Here is a 10318-nt window from a genome sequence, read left to right on the forward strand (position 1 = left end):
GAATACACATTTAATGTTGTCTACAAGTCCGGCCAGCTGCACCAAGACGCTGACTGTCTGTCCCGCCATCCTCTCGATACTCCTGATTCCCACACCCGTGATACCGACGACTGTGTACTGTCCGTATCAGACTTTCTAAACATTGGCGACGAGCAGCGCCGTGATCCATCTCTGCGCCTCATAGTCGACCGCCTCCGCAGCTACCCTTCTGATCCTGCTCTACGAATGTTCGTGCTGCATCATGATACTTTCTACCGACGCAATATGCACCCAGATGGCGCCCACCTCTTGCTTGTCGTCCCGACCCATCTCCGCTCCACAGTACTTGACCAACTTCATGATGCTCCTACTGCAGGGCACCTAGGCGTGTCACGCACATACGACAGCGTGCGCAGGTGGTTCTTCTGGCCTGGTCTTTACCGCTCTGTCCGCGGTTATATTGCTGCTTGCGATCAATGCCAGCGCCGGAAAACGCCCCCACTTCCACCCAGTGGCCAGCTTCAGCCCATCGACATCGCGACTGACCCATTTTTCTGTGTTGGTCTCGACCTGCTTGGTCCTTTTCCCCCATCAACTTCCGGGAACAAGTGGATTGCCGTTGCGACCGATTACACTACCCAGTACGCTATCACGCGCGCTGTCCCTACCAGCTGTGCCTTCGATGTCGCTGACTTTCTTCTCCATGACGTCGTCCTCATTCATGGCGCTCCTCGTCAACTGCTTACGGATCGCGGCCCCTGCTTTCTTTCTAATGTGGTCCACGACCTTCTGCGCTCATGCTCTACCCGCCACAAGTACACGACAGTCTACCATCCTCAGACCAACAGCCTTACTGAGCGTCTTAACCGCACCCTGACGGACATGCTGTCCATGTATGTCTCAGACCACCATTGTGACTGGGATGTCAGTTTACCTTTCGTGACGTTCGCCTACAATTCCACACGCCATGATACCACCGCCTACTCCCCCTTCTACCTGCTCTTTGGCCGCGACCCGTTGCTACCCTTCGACAGCCTCCTGCCTCACGACCCTTCTACCAGCAGTTACGCTTGTGACGCCATTGCCCGAGCTGACGCCACCCGACAAATCGCTCGAGATCGCCTCGACGCTTCACAACTCGCTCAAAAACGACGGTACGACCTTCATCACCGTGACGCCCATTACCCTTCCGACTGCCTCGTACTCGTCTGGCTCCCTGCGCGCCGTGTGGGCCTGTGTGAGAAGTTGCTGCCTCGTTACGTGGGTCCTTACCGCGTCTTGCGGCAACTGAGCAATGTGACCTACGAGATCGCGCCCCTGCAACCCCACACTCCTCGTGCGGCGCCCTCCACACAGCTCGTACACGTCGCCCGTCTTAAGCCCTACCATTCAAACCCACTACCTTAGGACGCCCAGGGACCGTGCTTCCTTCCGCCCGGCGGAGGAGGGGCGGGGGGGGGGATAGTGTTACGGTGCATAGTTGCTAGGCGAAGACGACGTTGTTTTGGACGTTCGGCAGTGGACGACGACGAGGAGGTGGCAATTTGGGCTGGAGTGATTTAGCTCGGCGTGCCTTCTTACTGTGGCCTGTCCCGTTTGCTGCTGGGCGAACCCCCCGTAATAATATGAAGCTCGCAGGGTACATATATTCTCCGTCTGTGTATTGTCCTGACGGTGAAACAAGATGGCCTCCAGCAGCCGCTAAATTTCAGGGCCGTGAGAAGTGGCTGTAAATATCTTGAGCTGTGCCGAAAACTCTCCAATGATCAAAGAGTAGTCCGCTCCTGAGACCGCTCACGCCGTTAACGTGCTACCACTGACAGCCACTTCAATGAAGGCGGTTCGCATACTCGCATTGCAGGCTGTAGGGTCCGCTCGCGGGCCAACTCAAATTCCGTGCCGCTCACCGCGGGTAACCTCGAACCTTTCCATCCGAGTGGTGGGGTGGGGGGAACCAGGCTACGCGACGGAGCCTTCTTAAGGCGCGACCTCCAAGGCTCTCTCTCTTTTTGGACACCGGCTCTCCCGACACCTGCCCTGCCCGAGGACCACCTGACCCCCGCTGCCCAACGACGCCCGATCCCCCTGCAATGTGGGAATAAACCTTTTGTTACGAAGACCTGCCTCGAGTCACTGCCTGTGCGTCCCCGCGCAGAGGAATCGCCCACAAACAATTGCGCCCAGCGTACGGCTTTAATTAACACCTGTGTGGACTATTTCTCTGCCGATTTTGGGACGTGCAGCCAGACTCGTGGCAGGCCCTCTTTGTTTGGAGCCACGCCGGACCGCTGGGGTTAAGGAGCAGGTCAGGCGGAATGTTCGCGGGGTAGCGACTGGTACAGTGTTGTAAATTTGTTAGGAGTTTTGAGTTGTTTATGTAGTTTTTTTCTGGCGTTTTCTGTTGTATATTTCATGCGTTTGTAGATAGATTGTTGTGTATATGAATGTTTTTGTCCGCTCGGTTGCCATGAGCCGTTAACCGGTGCGCCCGGACAGTTGACGCGGGCTTTCCTGGCAAAAGTAGCGCGCAGGGTAGAGCCTCGGCTTTTCCCCGTCAATTTGCGCGAACTATGCCTCCCAAAAGGCACGTTTCAGCCACGGCTTTGGATGGCGGGGCAACCGGTAGTGAGGCGAGGAACGCGGCAGAGATTCCCGACGCGGCAGCCGTAATAGGGCAGGTGACTGAGATGTTTGCCGCATTAGCCCGCCAGCTCGGTTCGGTGGCTGGCGCCAACCAGGCCGCAGCATCGGTAGCATCGGCGACAGCATCGCGCCCGTGGATAAATATGGAGGTCCCCTCCTTTTGCGAGTACACGGACGCGAAATCACTCCACGAGTTTTTACAACAACTCGAAGACTACCAGACGGCTCTGGGCGCCCCGAATGACGTGATGCTAGGGCAGGTCCTGCCTGTAGCACTCGTCGAGAGCGCGGCGCGGTGGAGGCGCTGGCAGCCGACCTTCCAGTAGATGGCGGACTTCAAAGACCGTTTCCGAGCCAAGTTCTTGCCGCCTGACTATGAGCGCCGGATGCTGGAGGAGCTCGCGTTGCGTACCCAACACCCAGAGGAAAGCCTCTTCGAGTACGTACGCGCAAAGCAGGAGCTGTACAAGAGGGCATATTCGACGGCAACCGACCGAGATCATGTTGCGCGTGTGATCAGGCAGTGCCATTCACGCTTCAAGCCGTATCTGCGGGGCCGCAGTTTTACAAACCTCGAGGCCTTAGCACAGGAGGCCAAGACCGTGCAGGCGGATTTACTTGCCGAACTGCTCTATCCGCCCCCCCCCCCCCCCCCCCCCCGGCCAGCCGCAGCGCTAGAACCGGGATGCGCATGGTATGGAGGCCGAGAATACGCGACGAGGGCTCGGCGCGCCTAGCTAATGGCCGTGGAAAGGCAGGCGGAACCCCCTGTTGTCCCTCGCGCGCTTGACCCGTACGCGTTCGAGCAGCGGCGTCGTGCCGGCCTCACAGGCCGCGCGCCGAGCGAGCGGCAGGAATGCGCGGAGAAAGGGGAGAGTCATCCCCAACTGCTTCGTGGTACGAGGGGTCCCCAGTCCACGCGGCGGGCGAACGACCGGCTTTGCTGGAATTGCAACCAGCTAGGCCACATGGCACTCGATTGCCAAGCTAGGCGTATGCAGGGAAACGCCAGACGCTGGCGGTGATGTCTGGTGGCACCGGCCTTTCACCGCCAGTGGGAGAATGTCATGGTTGTCAAGGCGCTAGTCAGGAAAAGAACTCGCGCGCCGGCGACGGAGACGCCTTTGTCCCGCTCGCCTGTAGAGCTCAGGGAGTTGTTCCGCGTTCAAGCCCATTTTTGCTAGTGCAGTTAGCGGGTTGATGCTGCTCCGCACTCGTAGACACGGGCTCAACGCTGTCACTGGTCGGTGACGAGGTGTACGAGGCCTGCCGGATAGCTAACATTCGTGTCAGACCGGCCGAAACCCCGTTTAGTTTAGCAGCTGGGCAGAAAAAGCAAAGGGAGCAGTACGTCTCACGATGCGCTTTGATGGCAGAAAGCGGAGACATCACTTCGTCTATCTGCCTGGCTTGTTGATACCAGTAATTCTGGGGAGAGATTTTCTCTCGAGCGAAGGCATTGTGCTCGACATGGGGGAGAATGGCTATCGTTAAAGCCCGCTCGCCCCCCTCATTCCCTTCGAAAGCGCACCCTTGCCCGGCTGTCGTGCACAAAAGGCGGGCGTCCACGCCTGTGCGACAGAAAGGCAGGGGAGCTCCCTCGAGATGCAGAAAGACGGTGGCCCGTTAGAAGCAGATATTGCGTCTTTCTCAGGACCCAGTAGTGAGCGCCGAAGGTTCGCGGCAACTTTACTCCCATTTTCGGATTGCTTCACGGAGAAACCCGGCAGAACCGACCTGCTACAGCACGAGATTCAGACGGGTGATACGCGCCCGAGGCCCGAGGTGTAACCCGAGGCCGTTAAGTGCACATAAGCGGCAGCTTCTCGACTGTGCCCTTGACGAGATGATTGCTACCGGTGCGGTGAGACCCTTAGAAAGTCCCTGGGCGTCACCAGTGGTTCTAGCACCGAAGAAAGATGGATCGGTCAGGCTGTGTTTTGATTATCGTAAGCTCAACTCACTGACGCCTACGGTAGCGTACCCTTTTCAGTCAATCGAGGCTGTGATGTACGCGTTAGGGAACGCGAGGTTCTTCAAAGTCCTAGATGCAAGCAGAGGATACCTGCAGATTGAGGTGGGCGGAGGTGATATTGAGAAAACCGCATTCACCTGCCACCGCGGGCTCTTCGAATTTACTATACTCCCGTTTGGAATGTCTAACGCCCCGAGCATGTTCATGCGACTGATGGACATCGTGCTGGGCGATGCAAGGTTCAACTAAGCCATGGGGTACCTCGACGACGTTGTGATATTCTCACAGCTGTTCGAGGAGCACCTCATTCACCTGAATTCCATTCTTGATAGAATGAGACGTGCCGGTCTAACCATCAATCCAAAGAAAGTGCTGTTGGTATCGAAGAGACTGAACCTCTTGGGCTTTGTCGTGGATGACGGCACACTGAGACTTAATGATGACAAACTGCAGGCAATTCTGAACTACCTCTGCCCAGTAGAGCAGAATGTTGGGCCAGTTGGTGCAGCGACATATTCACCCATGCTTGTGAAAAGTTTGCAGAGGTTTTTGGGGATGGTTGCCTTCTACAGGCAATTCATCTCGCGCTGTTCGAAGCTTGCAAGGCCGCTGAACCTGCTGTTGCGCAAAGGCTCGAAGTGGGTCTGGGAAAAGGAACAGAGTGACGCATTTGTTGCCTTGGCTCGCGTGAGAGCAAATGCCGGTAGTTGCACCTCCCCGACCTGAACAAGCAGTTAGTCTTGCAGACAGACGCTAGTGACTACGGTGTTGGAGCTGTTTTGTTGGAGCTGTGTCCTTGACTGAGTGACTGTGGCTTCGGTTTCTTTCTTTTGCCATGATTATGTTTTTATTTTTCTGATTTTTATTTTGTTGCCGGCGCTCAGTGCTTTCTTTGACTATTACGGTGATAATGACATTGCAGTGACTTGGGTTTTCTCTCTTTTTTATTACTATTATTTATTCCGCGGACTGCACGCTGTGCTTTGGCTATCTGCCTGCGTCTAACTTATTATGACGATACTTTTGTTTTCTTTTCTTATGAGTTTTTTTAATGCTCTGTTTTTCGCTTAATTTTTTTTCTTCTTTAGAACATTTAGTTATTTTTCATTTATTTTGAATTGGCGTTAAGCCTGGCAAAGCATTGCTGGTCCAGGCATCCTCTCTCTTTCTTTTATGTTTTTTACCTGTTTTTTTAGGGGACCAATAAAAGGAACACGAGGGAAAACTGCGCCCTGTCGCGTTTGCTAGTCGCACGCTCACATCAGCGGAGCGGAATTACTCCGTGACCGAAAAGGAATGCCTGGCGATCACGTTCGCATTGTAGAACTTCGACATGTACCTAAACGGAGTGGTCTTCACCGTGCAGACAGATCACCAGGCATTGTCTTGGTTAAAGAGGCTCAAGAACCCCGCAGGTAGAGTCGCGAGATGGGCGCTGACGTTGCAACGTTACGCGTACGCCATTGAGCACCGCTGGGGCAGCTTGAACAAAGTGGCCGATGCTTTATCGCGCGCACCATGGAAGGCTGGCGGAAACGCTTCGGAGGCGCAGCCCAGCTTTGAAGAAAGTGGCGTCACCGCTTTTAGAGAGGAGGACAGGGCGGACGGGAGTGTCGCGCCCGGTTTGGCGAAAGAAGAGACGGACAAAGGTCCCGCACGGTGCTGTGCGAGAAAGGAAGCACAGCAGCTCGTGGCGGCGACGGTTGGCCTGCCAAGGAGCGAGGCAGAAAGAAATCTGTCTTGGGGAGTAGCGGTCAGTAGAGAAGAGCTGATCGAGGGCCAGAAAGCAGACGGTCTTTGCCAGCGGGTGCTGAAGGAGCTTGCGAGCAGCACAGCTTGCACCAGGAACGCTGAGGGCAAGTACGACGCGAAACTGGTGGGCGATGATAGGTTGCTCCTCCGCTACATACCCCAACTTGACGAGGAAGAGGCGATAGCATCCCCTTTCCGAGTCTTGGTCCCGAGAAGGTTGCGGAAACGGTTCCTTCAGTACTTCCATGGCTCAGCGCTGGCAGGCCATGGCAGCGGCAGTAAGACTTACACAAGTTATGCCGTGTCGCGACCTGGCCAGGCATGAGAAAGGATGTGCTGGGATGCGCCCGTACCTGCCCGGTATGCCCGGTATGCCAGGTAGCCAAGCCTCGGGCGCGCAAGCCCGCTGGCATGATGAAGGCGGTAGTTAGCAACTACCAGTGGCAAGTGGTCGCGTGCGATATCATGGGACCCCTCCCTCGGTCAGCGCGCGGAAACAATTCATCCTTGTAATAACGGACCACTATTCCAAGTGGGTCGAGGTTTTATTTATTTATTTATTTGAACATACTGCAGGCCCTTTTCGGGCCCATGCAGGAGTGTTTACAATGCATCATTGATCAAACAGATTAAAAACAGATTTTCCCCCTTAGGAAGCTTGTGTCGGAACGAATTTGGGAAAAACTGTTGGAGACTTTCACTCGTTTCGGTTTCCCTTCCGACCTGATTACGGACAATGCTTCTTATTTCACAAGCAAAGTTTTTGTAGACTCTTGTTGGGCGATTCAAATTCGTCACAGGAGAACGAGTCCCTACCACGCTCAGAGCAACATAACCGAGCGGGTGAATCGAAATCTGAAGAGCATGCTGGTCGCGATGACCGAGCAGCACAGAGACTGGGACGCGCGGCTGTCCGAACTGGCGTTCGCTACAAGGACAACCGTGAACAGGTCATTGGGTATTACACCAGCTTACCTGAATTTTGGGAGAGAGATCGCTTTTCCGCTAGAGAATGCCCTACTGGACGCGGCGGGGCCCGCGCCCCCTCCGCTTTCGCAGTACGCGGCAAGGCTCCGGGAGCGCCTGGAGTCAGCGCAGCGCGTGGCTCGCGAAAACCTCAATGTCGCTCGCATGGAGTAGGCGGATCAGTACAACAAAGGCCGCCGTCACGTCGTTTTCAACACGGGCGACTTAGTACTGAAGAGAACGCACCCGCTTAGTAACACAGCACGCGGTTTCGCCGCGTCGCTAGCTCACAAGTGGACTGGGTCGTACGAAGTTACGGCACAGACTACGCAGCTCACCTACCAGCTGCGGTTGTTGACAAACGGCGAAACCGCCGGTCCGGTGCATTTCGCTGATTTCAAGGCTTTCCACCTTCGCAAAGTACGATGACTGCGAAGCGGTGGAAAATCAGCGCAATGCGGCGATCTCACCCCCGGGAGGACGAGCAGGTAGCGGTACGGTTCGCAACCGACGCTACAACCTGAGGGCCAGGTAGCACCCGTGTCTCTCAATTAATAATCACTCGCAATGCTCTCGCCCTTCAAGTATGCCTTCTAAGAAGCTCCAGCGGACCGACACCCGTGGCTCGGTCTCCAGAAGGGAAGGCAGACCACGTCCAACGGTGGCCGCCATCAAGGCGCGCCACCCAGCCGGAGGTAGGAGCCGCGCGAGTGGCGCCGGTTACACGGCTGCGGTGGCCCCCACCGCCAGCCTAGCCGCGCCGCCAACTACTGGAGAGCACCTTCCAGTGGTGCAGGCCAACGCAAGAGGGCCAGGGACGATCAAGCGCAGGGCAAGCCAAGCGGCCCAGGGTCCTGCGGCACGTGGCCACCTGGACCACGGTCGCCAACGGAGCGGCCGTCTCTTACTGCGCGCGGTTCATGTGGCGGGACCAGGCGCAGCACCTTTCCACGGCGACCTCCAGGAAGTGCCGCTGCCTTTCCGCAGCCTGACCCTGCAGGAAAGGGACCAGGAGCCACCGGCCGTGTACAACGACGAGGAGCGGGCCGGCCTGTGTTCCCTCTGCGGCACACTTGCTGTGCACCAGCTCCACCACGAGGCCGGTGCGCTGCATAGAGCGCGAAAGGAGGCGGCGGAGAAGTGCTTGGCGGCTGCAGCAGCTTCCCCCGCTGCGCCACTGCTGAGGGGCAGCCCGGAGGAGGCGGCCCTCCGAATCCTCCAGTCCAGCCGCCCAGACCTGCTGTCCCCGGCGGCCGAGGAGCTTTGCAGGGCGCTGCCGGCAGCGCCCCCAGTGGAGCCAGGCTCCTCGCTCCCACAGGCGGCTGGTGAGGAGCCCATCCATCCAGCGGTGAGCGGCCCCCCAGCTAGCTCCCCTCCCCCCTTCGACAAAACCATGGACGCCGACCCGTACCCAGAGGTCGTCGAGCGCCTACTGGCGGAAGCCGAGAGGGACGTTTGAGGGGGGGGGGGGGCGAGATGTAGGGTCCGCTCGCGGGCCAACTCAATCCCGCGCCGCTCACCACGGGTAGCCTCGAACCTTTCCTCCCTAGTGGTGGTGCGGGGGGAACCAAGCTACGCGAGGGAGCCTTCTTAAGGCGCGACCGCCAAGCCTCTCTCTTTTAGGACACCGGCTCTCCCGACACCTGCCCTGCCCGAGGACCATCTGACCCCCGCTGCGCAACGACGCCCGACCCCCCTGCAATGTGGGAATAAACCTTTTGTTACGAAGACCTGCCTCGAGTCACTGCCTGTGCGTCCCCGCGATGAGGAATCGCCCACAAGGCTCATCTTGGACTTCGGTCTCGTCTTCTTCGGGGGATATGATCGCGCCTGAGGTAGGTCGTTGTGATTACGCTGCAAGGTGGCCTCATTATGAACTCATGTCAGTTCGTGGTAGAGCTTGTCTTTGTCTGCGCCGCAGACGTACTAAATACGGCAGCGTCGTTGGGGGACCTTCGGCGTTTCGTTGTAACCTGTAACGTGTAACCTTTAGGTTGGAGCCCCGAAGATATGCAGCATGGCCTTGAGGCACTGCCCACGCACGACCTGCTCGATGACAACCGAAAATCCTTGCTCGCTCATTTGGTAGACAGAATGGAACAGTGTTTACGACTGCAGGCGTATTGCGGGAGACTCTAAAAAGATAAGAGTATTGATTGTCAGTGAAGTTTGCTCCTCGCAAAGGCCGAAGCTCCAAAAAATAAATATCTGCGTAAAACTCAAAGCCTGTAGAAATAGACAGGCATTATTTCTTCATTTTTAATTTCCCAAATCAGCAAGCATTTGACATTACTTTTGCTTTGTTTTGTTCGATCATTTCAGCATTTTGTTTCCTTTGAAAGGTCTCTAAAAAGAGAACCCTGTGACAAAGATCGAAATATGTTGCCGGCAGAACCCAGCAAAAAACGACGCGATCAGAAGAAGAAGTAAATAGGACGATGCTGGAAACATATAAAATACGGTAAAGAGGGCGGCTTTGTTTTAATGCCCAAAAGCCTGTTATCCACGAAAGCCCAAGAGGCTATTAACAATTTCAAGCCTGTGAAGTCTAAATCGTCAACGATAAAATGTCGCGCTCTTGAGCATTTTAAGAACATAAATCTCGGCAGTTTTCTTGAAGATGTGAACAGAAAGAGAGCGACATACACTTTCCTACAACGGCACACAGAACTGGATATCTCCGGCGGGGCTCCAGAGGCTCGCTTTCTACATTTGAACCGCGCGCTGTCTTCCAGTCATCTGGTGTCTACAGGTGCAGCGCAACTGCGCATGACCCAACAGTTGCTAGCGAGATGTGGCATGTATTCACTGGGGCGACTAATTAATTAGGGCGGCGAGAATAACGTGCGAGGGGATTCCGGCTGGGGATCGCTGCTGGGGCACGGTCACGCTATGGCCGGTTAGCGCGAGCTGTCGGTATGGACACGGAGTACAGGTCGGTATCTTACCGGGATGCAGACAGATGATGGAAGCGGCATCCCCGCAGAATGCATAGCTGCTTGG

Source organism: Amblyomma mixtum, chromosome 10, assembly GCF_055824585.1.
Source record: "Amblyomma mixtum isolate Tamu chromosome 10, ASM5582458v1, whole genome shotgun sequence".
In the NCBI taxonomy this organism is placed as follows: Eukaryota; Metazoa; Arthropoda; class Arachnida; order Ixodida; family Ixodidae; genus Amblyomma; species Amblyomma mixtum.